Source organism: Cetorhinus maximus, chromosome 9 (genome assembly GCF_964194155.1).
Source record: "Cetorhinus maximus chromosome 9, sCetMax3.hap1.1, whole genome shotgun sequence".
Classification (NCBI taxonomy): Eukaryota; Metazoa; Chordata; class Chondrichthyes; order Lamniformes; family Cetorhinidae; genus Cetorhinus; species Cetorhinus maximus.
The window spans coordinates 100,991,795-101,011,028 of NC_135887.1; the positions used below are offsets into that span (position 1 = coordinate 100,991,795).

A 19,234-nucleotide genomic window follows, 5' to 3' on the forward strand; every position below is an offset into this window, starting at 1 on the left:
CTTTCTAAGTAACAGGTGAGCATCGCGGTTGGTCCAATCAATCCCTTTGCCTTTTTACCCTGTTGCTTCAGGGTGCCTCCCACACCTATCTTCCTTTAGGTTTCTTGGGATCTGTCGCACAGCCCAAAACTTTATACTAATGCGGCCACTTCTTATCCAGATATTCGCGCAGTTCCTGCTCCCATTCTGGTTTTGCGGCCATTTCTCTTCATTGTTAGTCAAACCGTTCACCAGTAAATTTTAATTAGTTAGGTTTCAACGGAACCTCTTTAATTAGAAGTACCACAGCCGAGTCCTGTCATGGTCGCCACTCTGTTGACCTTTGTCAAGCACGTCCTACGTGCTTCCCAGTGCCAGATCGAGTAACAACCAGGACACACAAGTTTCCACTTAAACAATCACAATGCTTTATTTTACTGAAGGTAGCTTAATCACTAAATATCCCAATTACATTAACCAAATACTCTCTTATGTGTGTGATATTACCCATCTGTCCTCAGGTTGATCAAGCCTGCTGGCGGGGTACTTGCTCACAAAGTCCAACTTCGGGTCTGCTTCTGGAATGTTGGTCCCAAGTTCTCCTGCCTCGCCCGGCCTTCAGTCTTCCTTTTATCCTTCTTTCTTCATGCATGACCACAGCCGCTGGAACTCGGCTTATCAGTGTTATTGTACTGTTGATTGACTCATCTCTCGGGCCCATCCTGCTGGTTGATTAACTCATCCCTGATGTTGTTCTTCACAACAGGACACAATGGGCCCCACCTCATGGTGAGGACGCCTCTGACTCCAAATGTGATCAATTCTGTTGTAATGTTATTAAAGTACAATATCACAGCAAATATCATACCTTGTGGTTAAACAGTTTCCAGTAAGCTTATTATCATTCAGGAATGTGATCAGCAGTCCCTGGACATGTCCATCTCTCTGCATTAGCTATTTTCTGACATGTTCTTGTTAGTTTAACCCTTTACTGGGTATCACCGTTGCACTATATTATAAATAGTATTAAAATAATATTTTACAAGGCACTGCTATTGCGTGTACATTATTGTCACTTGCTTGAGTATGACTTGATCGTATGCTTCTCAGGTCCACTGGTGATTGATGAGCCCACTGCTGAAACTTAAGGTCTTTTTGAACTGACAACAGTGTAGATGGTATGTTTTCTGTCAGTTAGTTACTGCAACCATTTGTGGTTTTGCTCTAGTGCAAATGAGATGGTCTAATGTTCGCTACTGTTTAGATTACCTGGATGTAATGCATGCATGCAGTTTAAGGTTGAGGACAGCCAATAAGTTTGTTGTAAATTCACAGACACTGGAGGCTAACTTGTGTGTACTTGTGTGACCTTTCGTTGCAGGTATTGGGAGGAGACCTTTATTTCTGCAGGGCACTGGCTGAAGGGAGTCTTTGGGGTTAATTCTACAGCTCCCTACAGGCAGGTTGGCAGGCGGAGGGACCGTAAAATTGAGCACTTTGCTATCAATGTCATTCCCAACACCCATCCGCAATTTTACCTGCGGCAAGGGAGGAATCAGGTGGCCCGCCTGCCCATGGGCCAATTGAAGCCCTTAAGTGGTCAATTAATGTCCAGGTAAGAACCTCCTCCCGCTGCCACTGGGATTAAACCCACGGTGTGAAAGGCCCACGCCAGGTGTGCAGCTCGGCAGCTTTCTCCCCCTTGCTCTTTCCACCACGGCCCCCTCACCCCTCTCACCCCCTCGCCGGGACCTGCCAGCCTGACCCTGGTAACAACCCTGCCCACTAACCCCCCAGCCCAACTTAACTTTGCATCTAGCTCCATTGACGATCATTGTTGGAAACTGGTTGCAATCCCAGCAGTGGCTACCACTCCCTGTGGTGCTGTTGGGATCAGAGAACTAGCAGCTGTTTGACTGACCTGAGGCAGGATGTCCTCCCCAAATGGAGGCAGAAGTCTTGCATCAAGCTAATTAATGGCCTAGCGGCTGCTGAAAGGCTTCAAGATGAGTTGGCAAGGTGGGGGTGGACTTATGGCCACGGGGTGGGGTCCCTGCCACCCCCAATAAAATCCAGCCCTTTGGGACTGGGACACAGTACCACTTGGCGTCTAATATAGCTCCTTTGTATTCCAGATTCACTTCCTGGAGGTATATATAACAAAAGCACCAACATAGAGGGAAGATCCGGCTGATGTGAGAGGAAAGGTGAGAGTAGCTTCTTGCTCTCCCTGCCCTGGTACTGCCACATTTCCCTTGTCCAGTCCCAATGAAACACATCTGACCATGAAGCATGTTACACTATTTTGTCAGTATGTAGCAAATACACTGAGAATCTCATTACATCAGTGCACATTCTTTTAAATTCATCTAGGTAAAGTATACAACCATACCAATGTATAAAATTTTGAAATGAATTGTTAAAAATCTTTTGGGGCACCTTTGTGATTGTTGTGCCACCATCTTTTCAAACTGTTTCCCTTAGTAATTCTTGGAGATTGATGTAAGGCCAAAATAAACAACGGAGAGTTTCTGGGTGGAAACTTGCCTTTGGTCTATGAAAGGAAACCTTAAATTAAAACAGAAAGTGCTGGAAGAACACAGCAGATCAGTCAGCATCTGGAGGAGAAAGGTAGATCAATATTTCAGCTGAGATCTTGGTTTAATTTGTAATAGATTCTGACCACAAATCTCAGTTGTAAATGGTTATGGACTGTTAAGGGTGAAGGTTTGAGTTCATTTTTACAGTGTGTTGGAATCCAGAACAGGAAATGGAGTTTATGAGCTTGGCAAACACAATATATCACAACTCCCAGAGGTGTTCAGAAAAAAGTTATGTCATTTATATATTGTGCTTAATTAAATCTGATGTTTTAACAGGTCTGTTTAAATGAATTGAACTAACTTTATTTACAGAAAACCCGAAAGTCACATGAGCAGATTGGCTCAAACACAAGAGAACAGATGTTAACAGTCACAAATTAATCTTAATACACAAACTCTGCTGAGATAGACAACAGACGCCATCAAACTGTCATAAACCAGCTTCAGGTAAACCCCAACAAAATTAAATTCCAAGCAACATGAGGATAACAATATTGAGACATGTTTAATATATGGTAGGATGCATTAGAAGACCTGGAATGTAATATGTAGAATTATTCCTCTGAGAACTGCAGCACCATGTATGTCACAAAATGCCAATTCAGTTCTGTTGGCACCAGGTTACAGAGGAAAGAAATAAGAAATGTGCTGTTAGCTTGTATGTATAATATGGTGCTCTGGAATAAGGTTACTCCTTTTTGCAGAATACATTAAAATCTAATATATGTTAGTCCTGGCTCAGTGGTAGTACTATCATCACCTGTGAGCCAGAAGGTTGAGGTTTAAATCGCAGTCCAAAGATTTGAGTACAAAATCTAGGCTGACACTTAAAAGTAGTAAAATTACATAGAAATACATAGAATATACAGCAAAGAAACAAACCGTTTGGCCCAACCAGACCATGCCAGCATTTATGCTGTACTCAATCCTCCTCCCATCCTTCCTCATCTAAATCTGTTCAGCATAGCCCTGTATTTCCTTCTCCCTCATATGTTTGTCTACCTCCCTCTTAAATGCATCTATATTATTCACCTCAACTGCTCCCTGTGTCAACAGGTTTTACATTCTCATCATTCTCTGTAAAGTTTATTCTAATATTTGATTTTGTGATGACTATTTTATATTGATCACCCCTAGTTTTGCTCATCCCCACAAATGGAATCACTCTCTCTGTGTCTGCTCTATCAAAAGCTTTCATAATTTTAAAGACCTCTATAAGTGACGCTTCACTAGTTTGAGAGAAAAGAGATCCAGCCTGTTCATCATTTCCTGATAGGTATAACATCGCAGTTCTAACATCATCTTTTGCAATTTCTCTAGTGCCTCATTATCCCTTTTATAATATGGTACCAAACTGTTCACAGTACTCTAGTTGAAATTTAATCAGGATTCTATACAAGTTTAGCATATCTTCTTTACTTATCAATTCTGACTCTCAAGAAATAAACCCCAGTGCTTGGTTTTTATTTATGACCTTATTACTGAGTTAGTGCTGCACTAGCAGAGGTGTCATGTTTTGGATGACATTAACCCTAGGCCCCATCTGCCTTCTCAGATAGACATAAAAAAATCCCGTAGCATTATTTTAAAGAAGAGCAGAGAAGTTCTTCCTTGTGTCCTGGCCAATATTTATCTCTCAACAACATCGCTAAAATAGATTATCTGGTCATTATCTCATCACTGTTTGTGGGAACTTTCTGTGCACAAATTGGCTGCCAGATTATCAACATTACAACCATGACTACACTTCAAAAGTACATAATGGACTATACAACATTTTCATGTATCATTTTGAGGTTGTGAAGGGTGCTATATAAATGCAAGTCTTTTTTCTATATAGAATAAAAGAAGGATACTATTCACAAAAAAGAATGGAATCTTTGAGTTGGTCACATGCTGTCCTAGTTATGTTTTATTCCTGTTGCTTGCACCATTTACATCTATAGCTTTGGATCTATGTCAGTGACATTCTTAACCTTGACACTGGTGAAAATTGGTAAGTGGACCTTTGAAACTGCCCAGATAGCTGATATCATTCAGAATATGGGCCTTTTTAAGAGGACAACTGTTGATAGCTTATTTCATAGCACCCCCTTATTTAAATGGGTTAATGACTGTTTTAGAATAGCACAGCAAAAAAAGTGAGAAACGGTCTGTCACCAAAGGAAATTAAACACTGACCTTGTCAGCTGGTTGTCAGTTTGCATCTGGCCACCAGAGGGAGGTTGGAGCAGAAAATAGAGGTTCTAGCTCAATGGTGGAGAAAAAGCTTTCATTTCTAAGAAGTAAAAGAAATCAGTCAGGCAATCAAGTCCACACCTACCAACAAACAATGCATGATTTTCATTGAAGTGGACTCCAGTCAAGCCCTTTGAAGTCCTGAGAGAGGCAAATAATCACAGTGAAAACATGTAGGAACATGAAATTCTGTGAACATCGCTCTAACTTCTCTAAGTAATTGGATGACTATCGGGTTTCATATTCTATCCTGAACAGCACTGATTATTTGTATTCCACAGTTGATAGTTTCATGGTTACACTTGCCTAGGAGTATTTATAGTTTGTGCTTATCCTTCAATCAGGTATTCATATAGCTTCTCCTTTACACAGAATATACAGCACAGAAACACAGGCCATTCAGCTCAACTTGGCATTTATACTCCACACAATTGAGTCTCTTGCCATTTCATCTACCTCAACTCAGCCTTTCAGAAGATTGCTCAATTCCTCTTTCTCTCCTGTAATCATCTAGTTTTCTTTTGAAAGTCCACAAGTTATTTACCTCAGCCACTTTCTGTGGTAGCAATTTCTACATTTTAACCACTCTATGAGTAAAGAAACTTCTTATTTCCCTATTAGACTTATTAGTAACTATCTCGTAATCATGGCTTCAATCTTGGATTCTTCCACAACTGGAAACATTCTCCCCACAGCTATCCTGGCCAACCACTCATAATTTTAAAGACCTCTATCAGGTCACCTCTAGGTCTTTACAAGTAAAAGAAAAATCCAATCCGTTCAATCTTTCCCGCTACCTGCAATCTCTTAGTTTTGGTATCATCCTTGTAAATCTTCTTTGACCTTTCTCCAGTGCTTCTATATCCTTTTTATAGTATAAGGAGATCAAAAATGTAAGGGAAGATGGTGGTAATGTCACTGGACTAGTAATCTAGAGGCCCAGGTTAATGTTCTGGGGACAAGGATTCCAATCCCATCACAGCAGCTGGTGGAATTTACAATTCAATGAATAATTCTGGAATTAAAAAGCTAGTTTCAGTAATGGTAACCATGCAATCATTGTCAATTGTTGTAAAAAAAACCATCTGGTTCACTAATGTCCTGTAGGGAAGGAAATCTGCCATCCATACCCGGTCTGGCTTACATGTGACTCCAGACCCACAGCAATGTGATTGACTCTTAACTGCTTTCTGAAATGGTGTGGCAAGCCACTCAGTTCAAGGGCAATTAGGGATCGACAACAAATGCTGGCCTTGCCATTGATGCCCACATTCCATGAAATAATAATTTTTTTAAATGTGCACATATGCGCTTATAAGTGAGGATTGACCAGATTACAAATTTAACATAACTGCTTTTGAATTCTGTACTCCTAGAAATAAATTCCAATACTTTGTTAGAATTTGTAATTGCTTTTCTGACTTGTGATGCTGTATTTAATGATTTTTTGACCTAAATTCCTTGATCAATTTGCTCTTCTACCCCATTCAGTTTATTTTAAGGTGTAGTGATGTTTTTAGTTTTCCTAGCAAAGCACATCACCTTACACTTATTAAAGTTCATTTGCCACTTAGCTGACCAGTCTGCAAGTTTTCTAATGTCTTCTTGCATTATGCTGCAGCACTTGGTTTAGTTGCAACACTTATGTTAGCACAAAAACACGTTTGAAGCCTTACTAGCATTTGGGAAACCATGGGAATAGTTTGGAAAAGTAGTGATCAATGGAAAATTAAGAAAACATCTGTTGCAATACAAAGCTTTGCAGTGAATTTTTAAAAATACATTATGGGCAGGATTTTCCCCTTGGAGATTTGGGGGTGGGGCCCGCTCGCCGGGTGGAAAGTGACGCAGGATGACGTTGGGAGGAATCCCCGACGTTATCCTGGTCCCTTTAAATTTTTAGGAAGGCGGGCGGACAGCGAAATCAGCTGTCCACCCGCCAACCTGTCAATGGCCAATTGAGGCCATTGACAGGCTCATTAAGATAATTAAAGACCTGCCCGTCCAAGCTTAAGGTTGGCGGGCAGGCCAAGAGCCCCAGTGGGCTCCAGATTATTCATGAAACTTCATCCACTGGCGGGATGAGGTTTCATGTCCGTTATTTAAAAATTTAATAAATTTTATGTGTTTATTATTAACATGTCCCATCTCGTGTGACATTGTCACATGAGGGGGACATGTTAATAATTTCAATATTTATCTTTTTAGACTTTACTTACCTGTCACGAATCTCCCTGAGACAGGATTTTGCCTCAGGGAGCAGTGCGCTCTTTCGTGTGCATGCACGAAAGAGTGCACTTTGACAGATGGGGATTCCCTCCCCCCACCGGAACAGGAAGCGCTATGTTGGGCAGGCCGCTGGGCGGGCACTCAAAATGGTGGCGGGCCCCGTTTTGGTGGCGGGGGTTGGCTGTCCACCCGCCGCTGAGCAGGTGGGGCCTGCCCGCCATCCAAGGGCAAAATTCTGCCCTATGTCTAGGTTATAACAAATTATATGGCACATAGAACTGGTGAGCTGTTGGCACACTCCTATGTAGAAACCTTGCAGTAGCATTTATTTTAACAGTTGTCATGGTTCAATTATAACACTATTGAAATAAGATCTTGAGAACAAAAAACCCATCTATTATCATCAATTAAGAGGTGTGTTTCTGCCCCTTGCTACTGTGAACATGGGGTGCACATCTAGTTGTCACTTCCCCATACCGTGATCAGCAACATTTTTAAAAATTCATTTATGGGATGTGGGCATCGCTGGCTAGGTCAGCATTTATTGCCCATCCTTAATAGTCCTTGAGAAGGTGGTGGTGAGCTGCCTCCTTGAACCACTGTAGTCCATGTGGTGTAGGTACACCCACAGTGCTGTTAGGGAGGGAATTCCAGGATTTTGACCCAGTGACAATAAAGGAATGGTGATATATTTCCAAGCTAGGATGCTGAGTGGCTTGGAGGGGAACTTGCAGGCGGTGGTGTTCCCATGTGCCTGCTGCCCTTGTCCTTCTACATGGTAGCGGTTGTGGGTTTGGAAGGAGCTGTCTAAGGAGCCTTGGTGAGTTCCTGCAGTGTCTCTTGTAGATGGTGCACACTGCTGTCACTGTGCATCGGTGGTGGAGGGAGTGAATGTTTGAGGATGGGGTGCCAATCAAGTGGGCTGCTTTGTCCTGGATGATGTCAAGCTTCTTGAGTGTTGTTGGAGCTGCAGGATGTTGCTCATCCAGGCAAGTGGAGAGCATTCCATCACACACGTGACTTGTGACTTGTAGATGGTGGACAGGCTTTGGGGAGTCAGGAGGTGAGTTACTCACTGCGGAATTCCTAGCCTCTGACCTGATGCTGTAGCTACGATATTTATATGGCTAATTCAGTTCAGTTTCTGGTCAATGGTAAACCCCAGGATGTTGATAGTTTGGGATTCAATGGTGGTAATGCCATTGAATGTTAATGGGTGATGGTTAGATTTGCTTTTGTTGGAGATGGTTAATGACTGGCACTTGTGTGGCACTAATGCTACTTGCCACTTGTTAGCTCAAGCCTGGATATTGTCCAGGTCTTGCTGCATTTGGATGTGGACTGCTTCGGTATCTGAGGAGTCACGAATGGTGCTGAACATTGTGCAATCATCAGCGAACATCCCCACTTTTGACCTTACGATGGAAGGAAGGTCATTGATGAAGCAGCTGAACAAGTGTTGCTAGATAGCACTGTTGATGACACCTTTCATCACTTTACTGATGATCGAGAGTAGACTGATGGACCGGAAATTGGCCGGGTTGGATTTGTCCTACTTTTTGCGTACAGGACATACCTAGACAATTTTCACATTGCCGGGTAGATGCCAGCGTTGTAGCTGTATATTGTCAGGGCCCATAGCCTTTGCAGTATCCAGTGCCTTCAACTATTTCTTGATATCACGTGGAGTAAATCAAATTGGCCGAAGACTGGCATCTGTGATGTTGGGGACCTCTGGACGAAGCCAAAATGGATCATCCACTCGGCACTTCTGGCTGAAGATTGTTGCAAATGCTTCAGCCTTATCTTTTGCACTGCTATGCTGGGCTCTTGCAGTTTTGCCTAACTTAGTGCCAAATTACTTCTCAGTAACTATGCATACACATGCAGGCACAATGCATGCATCATTATCAGATCAGTAAGTACATTTTCTATAGTAATAATCAGTAGTCATTTTAAGTAAGCTGCACATATGATTAGAATTTCAATTACAGTGATTTTCACTGCATTGTAGCTGAAGTAGATTTAAATAAGTCAGAACTTACACATTCCTATTAAAGGGCTGAGGGTGAAAGTGCAGGACATCAGCAAGGTTGAAAAAGATAAGATGAAGTAAGAATGTCCTGAGGATATCCCATAATTCCTCACAGCCAATGAACTACTTTTGAATTGTGGTCACCCTTGATATGTAGGCAAATGTGGCAGCCAATTTATACACAAGGTCTCGCAGCAATGAGATAAATAACTAACTTATATGATTGGTGGTTATGGTTGAGGGGTAAATGTTGGCTGGGACACCAGGAGAACTCCCCTGCTCGTCTTCAAAAATGTTTTACATTGACCTGAAGCCGGGCCTTGGTTTAACATTTCATCTGAAAGACGGCAGCTGCAACAGTGTCGAACTCCCTCAGCTCTACACCGAAGTATCAGCTTAGATTATATGTTCATTGGTTAGATCCACAACCTTCTGACTTAGAGACAAATATGTCATCAATGAGCCCAGATGACTAGTGGAACTTAGGTAAATTGATATGTACTAGTAAGTTGACATCAAGTTATTGGTTTAAAACCTTGAAGATTGTGTGAAGAAAGGTAAAAAGGTAAGGCTTTAAGATCTTGGTAAAGAATGAGTTAGAAAAGGAGATGGTGTGATGTGCTTTTATTTCAATACAGTGATGTTTGGGTACTAAAAGTTTTGCCTAACTTTGTGTCAAAACATTTAAGAATCATTGAAAGATGTGCCAGCAAACCAGGACTGTCATTCTAATGAATGTGCAGCTAAGAAAAGCTCTACCATAATATTTAAAACTGTTCCCTTAAGAATTGCAATCCATGCATGAACACTGCTAAGGGACTTGGAAATCTTCAATTCTCTGGCAATAAATTAAGTGCAGTTGTTATGTGCTTCAACTGCATAAAACAGAATTGTTTCCTATAGTGGTGCAATGAACTGGCCAGCCATATAAATACTGTGGCTACAAGAGCAGTTCAGAGGCTGGGAATTCTGCAGCGAGTAACTCTCCTCCTGACTCCCTAAATCCTGTCCACCATCTATAAGGCACAAGTCAGGAGTGTGATGGAATACTCCCCACTTTGTGTTTTTTTTCCCCATTTTTTAAAGAAACCTGAGAGAAGGCCCGGGCTCACAATGCAGGATACCACTCGGGTTATAAAGCTCCAACAACACTCAAGAAGCTCAACACCATCCAGGGCAAAGCAGCCCGCTTGATTGGTACCCCATCTACAAACATTCACTCCTTCCACTACTGACGCACAGTGGCAGCAGTGGGTACCATCTACAAGATGCACTGCAGCTGCTCACCAAGGCTCCTTCGACAGCACCTCCTAAACCTGCAACCTCTACCACCTAGAAGAGCAAGGTCAGCCGATGCATGGGAAGACCGCCATCTGCAAGTATCCCTCCAAGTCACACACCATCCTGACTTGGAACTGTATCGCCCGCCATTCCTTCGAAGTCTCTGGATCAAAATCCCTTCCTAACAGCACTGTGGGTGTACCTGCACCACATGGACTGCAGCGATACAAGACGGTGGCTTACACCACCATCTTAAGGGCAGTTAGGGATGGGCAACAAATGCTGGCCTAGCCACTGATGCCCACATCCTGTGAAAGAATAAAAAAAAGTTACTCAAACCTGAAGATTGTACTTCAGGTATGAGGTAATGATTTAATGGAACATCTTCAGATAATCCTGGAACACTCCTGAATGTTGTAAAGGGGAAAGGAAAAGCAATAGTAAGGTAGTTACCAAGAAATGTGTAATTAATGAAAAAGAGATGAGCTCCAACAATGCTGTCCTTTATTCACTCATCCTGTCTGTATCCCCGCTGTGTTGAGGTTAATGTTCATTACGGTCTCTGACTTATTCTTTCCCTGGATCTCAAATCCATGTTACTCTTCACTTCCATCAGTTTTCTCATCTGGCTGCAATCTAACATTCTTTTAAATGCAAGAATGGTGTCACATAATAACTAAGGGGAAGTTTTTCCGATTTGCAGCAAAATCAGAAAACTTTGCATCAGTTTTTACAGAGGAAATTTTCTCAAATCTTGCTTTACTTCATTTTCTCTTAGCCTTTATAACCCGAGTGGTATCCTGCATTGTGAGCCCTGGTCTTCTCTCAGGTTTCTTTAAAAAATGGGGGATAAAAACACAAATCCATGCAAAGCTAATATAGTCCAAAGAAGAGCACATCTGCTGTTCATCTGCTGGTAACAGTAACAGAATTTTTTAGTTTTGTTTTTGAAGTCAATCAGATTTCTGCAATAAAATATCAAGATCATCTTGAGAAAGGGATAAGGCTGATAAATTCAGTGTGCCTCAGCTGCTAGTAATCCTCATAATAATTATTCCGGGAAATACATTAGCAGTGACTACAATCATGTGCAGTCCAGATCAAACCCCCTCTTCAACTGCCAGAGTTTGTGGGAACTCACTGCTTCCTGTTGGAATTACATGAGGTAAAATAGAAATGAATAGACTAAGCAGCTCTTATGTCTCTCTTGCCATTCTAGTAATTACTTGATAGGTTAACTTCTGTTCATGGTTTCCAGTAAAATCCACTAAATCACTAAAAGAGTAAGACTGTGGTCAGAAATTGAGAATTTCAGGAATCTGTGCAGATCACTAAAATATCTACTTGTTGATTCATTCCCATAGTTTAATTTATTATGATGCTTGTACTGCATACCAAAAGTTATATCATTACACAATATGTTCTTCAATGATTTGAGTGATTATCCACTATTCCTGCAGCTCAATGGACAGCAAGCACCAATTTCTACAAATGCCTTTGCATTCATTTAAACATATGAGAAACAACCCGCTGAAGTCACCTGTTTTAAAGCAGTTTTGTCTATATTTTCCATTGATTTTAAAGTTAGTGTCTATGGATTGATGCAGAACAAGTGATGAAAAACAAGTAAAATGAAATAATAATGCCTAGTGTTGATTTTCAGCTGTTCCAGCTGTCTCCAAACACTAGAACATTAGAATGAGGCCATTTGGAGGGCAGAAGGATGCCATTTGGCCCATCGTGTCCATGCTGGCTCCCTGCAAGAGCAAGTCAGCTGGTCCCACTCCCCTTGCCCGTTCCCTGTAGCCCAGCAATTTTTTCTCATCAGATAATTATCCAATTCTCTTTTGAAGGCCTTGATTGAATCTGCCTTCACCACACTCTCTGGCAGTTTGTCTGCCCATTCCATCAGTGTGTCTATGTCCTTTCAAATTTCTACACTATCCTCCTCACAATTTACAATGCTGCACTCCAGATCCTAACCACTCAACTTGTAAAAAAACCTTTTCCTCATGTCGCCATTGTTTCTTTTGCCAATCACCGTAAATTGGTCTCCTCTGGTATTTGATCTTTCTGCTAATGTGAACAGACCCTCCTTACCTGCTCTGTCCAGACCTCTCATGATTTTGAATACCATCAAACACCAACACATTAAATCTTATCTTAATTTTCTCTTCTCCCAGCCCCAGCTTCTTCACTCTATCCAGGTAATTGAAGTTCCTTATCCCGGAAAACATTTTCGTGAATTTTTCTCTGGACCCCCTCTAATGCTTCCACATCCATCCTAAAGCTTGATGCCAAGAACAGGACACAATATTCCAGTTGAGGCTGAACCAATGTTTTATACATGTCTATCATAACTTCCTGGCTTTTGTACTCTATGCCCCCTATTTGTAAAGTCTCATATGCTTTATTAATTGCTTTCTCAACTTGTCCTGCCACCTTCACTGACCTGTGCACATATACCCTAGGTCCCTCTGCTCCTCCTATTAGAATTATATCTTTTATTTTATCTTGCCTCTCACTCGTCCTATCAAAATGAATCACTTCACACCTCTCTGCATTAAATTTCATCTGGCACTTGTCTACCCATTCCACCAGTGTGTCTGCCCATTCCACCAGTGTGTCTATGTCCTTTTGAATGACTACACTATCCTCCTCAGAATTTACAATACTCCCAAGTATTGTGTCACCTGCAAATTTTGAAATTGTACCTTTTACACCCTAGCTGAGGTCATAAATATATAACGAGAAAAGCAAGTGGCTCTAACACTGAGCCCTGTGGAATCACACAATATACCTTCCTCCAGTCCAACCTCTGTTTCCAATCATTCAGCCAATTTCATATCCATGCTGCTATTGTTCCTTTTATTCCATGAACTCAAACTTTGATGAAAAGCTTCTTATGTGCCACTTTATCAATTGCCTTTTGGTAGTCCATGTGCACCACATTAACCACATTACCCTCTCTGTTACCTCATCAAAAACACAAGCAAGATAGTTAAACATGATTTGCCCTTAACAAATCCATGCTGGATTTCCATAATTAATCCACATTTGTCCAAGTGACTGTTAATTTAGTCCCAAATTAACATTTCTAAAAGCTTTCCCATCATTGAAGTTAAACAGACTGGTCTGTAGTTGCGGGGCTTACCCTTGCACATATTTTTGAACAAAGGTATAACATTTATAATTCTCCAACCCTCTAGCATCACCACTGTATTGAAGGAGGATTGGAAGATTATGGGCTGTACAACTTCCACCCTTAATTTCCTCAGTATCCTTGGATGCATCTCATCCAGTTCCAGTGACTTATTAACTTTAAGTACATTCAACTTAATACCTCCCCTTTATCAATTCTTAGATCATCTAGTGTCTTAAGTACCTCCTCTTTCACAATAATTTTGGAAGCATCTTCTTCTTTGATAAAGACTCATTTTGTACTTCAGCCATTGCCCCTGGCTCCAGTGTAAATCCCTTTTAGGCCCTTTAATATTAATAAAAAATTAGAAAATAAAACATTTGCTTGTTAGCGGCCAATGTAATGGTACCTTGCAGGGAAGTGATGCACTTTTCACTGGGGCAAGTGACAATGACAGGTACAAATAAATTCACTTGCTGGGGTTGGAGTTAATGTAAGAACTGAACAACCATAGTAGCAAGTATCAGCACAGCATTGTTAGATTCAGTTGTAGACTTTTGAACTATGTGTCAAGTACCCCTTGTAAGCAACCTCTCAATCTACTGGTGGTGCAAGATAGCAGCTCAACAGCATAAACTTCATAGTGCAAATGCATTCCTGTACATAACAATCATATGGTATATCTGAACAGGAAGTGCTACAAATTTATCAATGTGGAAATGGCAAAAGAAATGCAAACTTCCCAGGGATAATTAACAATGCTTGCTTTCTAAGGTTGAACTGATTGAAAGAGAAAGAAGAATTGACGACATGTACTTGATTTGATCGACAAAGTGCTACCATGACTTATGGCACCAGCACTGCCAGCAGTGCTCATCCAAGTTGAACATCACTTGGAGGAAGCAGAATGTACTCCGGGTGAGGGACTTCAATATCCATCACCAAGGGAGGCTCATTGGAAACCACTACTGACCGAGCTGGCTGAGTCCTAAATGACATAGCTGCTAGACTGGGTCTGCGGCAGGTGGTGAGGGAACCAACAAAAGGGAAAAACATACTTGACCTCATCCTCACCAACCCCTGCCTGCCGCAGATGCATCTGTCCATGGCAGTATCGGTAGGAGTGACCACTGCACAGTCGTTGTGGAGACAAAGTCCTGCCTTCACATTGAGGATACCCTTCATTGTGTTGTGTGGCACTACCACCGTGCTAAATGGGATAGATTTCAAACAGGTCTAGCAACTTAAGACTGGGCACCCAAGAGATACTGTGGGCCATCAGCAGCAGTAGAATTGTACTCAAACAACAATCTGTAACCTCATGGCCTGGCAAATCCCCCACTCTACCATTACCATCAAGCCAGGGGATCAACCCTGGTTCAATGAAGAGTGCAGGAGGGCATACCAGGAGCAGCACCAGGCATAGCTAAAAATGAGGTGTCAACCTGGTGAAGCTATAACACAAGACTACTTGCATGCCAAACAGCAAGAGTGATAGACCCCACAACCAACGGATCAGATCTGAGCTCTGCAGTCCTGCCACATCCAATCATGAATGGTAGTAGACAAGCAACTCACTGGAGGAGGAGGCTCCACAAATATCCCCATCCTCACTGATGGAGGAGCCCAGCACAGCGGTGCAAAATATAAGGCTGTAGCATTCACAACAATCTTCAGCCAGAAGTGCTGAGTGGATGATCCATCTCAGCCTCCTCTGGAGCTCCCCAGCATCACAGATGCCAGTCTTCAGCCAATTCAATTCATTCCATGTGATATCAAGAAACAGCTGAAGGCACTGGGTACTGCAAAGGCTATGGGCCTTGACAATATTCCAGCAATAGTACACAAGACTTGTGCTCCAGAACTTGCCGTGCGCCTAGCCAAGCTGTTCCAGTATAGCCACAACACTGGCATCTACATGGCTATGTGGAAAATTGCCTAGGTATGTCCTGTACACAAAAAGCAGGACAAATCCAACCCGGTCGATTACCATCCCATCAGTCTACTCTCGATCATCAGTAAAGTAATGGAAGGGTTCATCAACAGTGTTATAAAGCGACCCTTGCTTTGCAATAACCTGCTCACTGATGCCCATTTTGGGTTCCGCCAGGGCCACTCAGCTCCTGAGCTCATTACAGCCTTGGTTCAAACATGGACAAAGGAGCTGAACTCCCAAGGTGAGGTGAGAGTGACTGCTCTTGACATCAAGGCAGTATTTGACCAAGTGTGGCATCAAGGAGCCCTAGCAAAACTGAAGTCAATGGGAATCAGGGGGAAAACTCTCCGCTGTTTGGAGTCATACCCAGCACAAAGGAAGATGGCTGTGGTTGTTGGAGGAGAGTCATCTCAGCTCCAGGACATCACTGTAGGAGTTCCTCAGGGTTGTGTCCTAGGCCCAACCATCTTCAGCTGCTTCATCAATGACCTTCCTTCCATCATAAGGTCAGAAGTGGGGACGTTTGCTGATGATTGCATAGTGTTCAGCACCATTCGTGACTCCTCAGACACTGAAGCAGTCCATGTCCAAATACAGCAAGACCGGGACAATATCCAGGCTTGGGCTGACAAGTGCAAGTAACATTCGCGCCACACAAGTATCACCATCTCCAACGAGAGAGAATCCAACCGTCTCCCCTTGATATTCAATGGCATTACCATCACCGAAACCCCCACTATCAACATCCTGGAGGTTACCATTGACCAGAAACTGAACTGGACTAGCCATATAAACACTGGCTACAACAGCAGGTCAGAGGCTAGGAATCATGCGATGGGTAACTCACCTCCTGACTCCTCAAAGGCTGTCCACCATCTACAAGGTACAAGTCAGAAATGTGATGGAATACTCCCCACTTGCTTGGATTAATGCAGCTCCTATAACACTGAAGAAGCTGGATACCGTCCAGGACAAAGCAGCCCGCTTGATTGGCGCCACATCCTCAAACATCCACTCCCTCCACCACCAATGCACGGTAGCAGCAGTGTGTACCATCAACAAGATGCACTGCAGGAACTCACCAAGGCTACTTAGACAGCACCTTCCAAATCCACGACCACTACCACCTAGAAGGGCAACGGCAGCAGATAGATGGGAACATCACCACCTGTAAGTTCCCGTCCAAGTCACTCACCATCCTGACTTGGAAGTATATCGCTGTTCCTTCACTGTCACTGGGTCAAAATCCTGGAACTCCCTCCCTAACAGCACTGTGGGTGTACCTACACCACATGGACTGCAGCAGTTCAGGAAGGCAGCTCACCACCACCTTCTCAAGGGCAATAAATGCTAGCCCAGCCAGCGAAGACCACATCCCGTGAATGAATTTTTAAAAATTATCTCTGTAATAGGCCTGAGAGCAAACACAAGACGCATATTTGTAAATAAGGATTGTCACAGAGCAAATAACAATGCTTCAGGTCCTTGGAAGTTCATTGGACATCTTTTGATATGCTTTGGAGAAGTTGGGCAAACTAGTGACCATATATGCCTCACATTATATAATTTAGCCATGCACAGAGGCTGGCCATAGATTTGAACAAAGATTAGGAGCAACCCATAATGGGAAAAGATGGTCGGGAATAGATAAGCAGCCTGCACAGATGGGAGGACAGAGACATTTGGAGTTGATTAACAGTAACTTCCAATAAGCTCTTGTAATTTGTTTTGGCATCAGATATAGGCAGGTAGTGTCTTCTGATATATATATTAGAGGTTTTAACATAAAGAGTACCATTGGATCACTCAAGCGTCTTTGTAATTGACCACTCCTGCCTCTTCTACTTAAATCAAAAATTGTTGATTCACGTTTTTCTTTCCCCCTTCATTCTTTCAAAGCCAGCATTTGTTGCCCATCTCTAGTCGCCCTTGAACTGAGTGGCTTGTAAGGCCATTTCAGGGGGCAGTTAAGAGCCAACCACATTGCTGTGGGTCTGGAATCACGTAGGCAGATTTACTTCCCTAAAGGATATTCGTGAACCAGGTGAGTTTTTAAAACAATTGATGATAATTGTCACAAACTGCTTAAAACTCAATTAGATTTATTGCCTTTTATAACTGCAATATTTTGTTTTTTGTCTTATCAAAGCCAACCACTTTCATGCATCTCTAATGATGCATCAATTTCAATCTCTACCTTGCTCAGACCAGTATCAGCTAGGCACAAGCATTTTTTTCACTACAAATCTAATTCATATGCCCAAGAGGGAACTCTGTACATGAAATGTATATGTAGAATTTTCCTTTCCCAGCAGTTAAAATTTAATTATTTAGAGAGTGCAGATTGCAATGCCCACATTGCCTCACACTTACATTAACTGCAGGTAGGTTTACAAAGTGATCAGAAGGTCCACTTGGGCATTTTCTAACTCTGATTTGAAGCCAGCCTTGCCTTATATTCCAAGTGGTGTCAAGTGGGCTGAGACTATACCCAAAAGCAGGAGAATGTCAACATCCTTTATGGACACCATTTGCATTTGCTGTCGATTGACCAATCTTTGCGACTGTGCTGCAAGGGTATGATTCTTATAGAGCACATGCTTGGCTCTAATTGTTGTTTACAGTGATTAAGTGGTCACTAAACCATTTCAGATGTGCTAACATGGGATTATTGTAGGTGTGTTAGGATTGGTTGAAATTCTGGTGTTAATAATAGTGAATTATTTTCCCAAGAGCTCAACCAGTGGAAACAGAGAGAAGCTGTGTCAGTATGTTATTTTGAGACATACATAATTGCAACTGAAAGTTAGTTATGGCTGACATCCACATAAGGACACCAAGAGCATTGCTATTGCCACAAAAGCATTGCTATTGCCACAAAAATCAAAATAAAATGGGGAATGCAGCACTCCTAAAAGCAGAAAATAAAGCCATTTATATTTTTCATGTTGCTTTATGTGACACTATAAATTTTGAATCTGTGTAGATGAACTGTCTGGTAGAGCCTAACTGGACCGTTAAAGAGAGGAACAGGGAAGGAATTACTTGATCTGGAATTTAATGGGATGAATGCAACATGGCTCTTGTGGTATGTCTGGCAGTGTCTAATTTGCCCAAAGGGTAAATGGGGTGGCAAGAGGGACTCAAAATAACGTGGCTATTAATAGTACTCCTCCCCTTTAATTTGGGCTTCACAGCTGCAATTCTGAGCTCTGTGCCATCCAAACACCTCAAACTTTTGAGTTATTACAAGTAACCTTATTTGTGAAAACAGAATTTGACAGAGAACGCCATCCTAGTGGGTATCCTGGAATGTGAAAGAGACAAAAGTGAATGTGTGGGAAAGTTGGCTATAGTCATAAAAGAATCGTTAACTATAGGTGAGGTTTCAAGAATTGGGAGCAAAGGCAATGCCAATATGTAAGAGAGGAACAAATCTAGCCCAGATAACATCAATAACAGATACATTACTGAAAGCATTCTCAAGGCTAGGGGAGAACCTATGTAGTAGTAGTTTTGTAAGAAATAGATTTAAAAGAAGACCTTGCTTAATAAAAATACTAAAACTCTTCGAAAACATTACTAAGAACTTTGTTAATAGAACACTCTACACAGGAGTGAAAGTAACTTAAATTTTTTAAAGGTACGGTCGTATAAGGAACCCCAAATTTGACTAATTAAAATTTAATGCGTGGAAGATCATTTCTTTGACCAGTAACTGCCTTTTCTTTATTGAGCTTGTGGTTTCTGTCTTCAAAGCACTTTGATTATCAATCCAAATCAATATCAAA

The 19,234-nt window shown here is 41.9% G+C and overlaps 1 protein-coding gene across 3 annotated transcripts in view; it reads left to right on the plus strand.

Moving 5' to 3' along the window:
- Window positions 1-19,234, plus strand: part of dennd2b (DENN domain containing 2B) — a 546,808-nt gene that overhangs the window by 23,042 nt on the left and 504,532 nt on the right. The window contains exon 1 of one of the 3 annotated variants that reach the window (XM_078549205.1): window positions 2,895-3,029. The exons of the other annotated variants lie outside the window; for them this stretch is intronic. The gene's annotated coding sequence lies outside the window, so the exon portion shown is untranslated. Of the gene's footprint in view, window positions 1-2,894; window positions 3,030-19,234 lie in introns of those variants that run through there. 3 annotated transcript variants of the gene reach the window in all.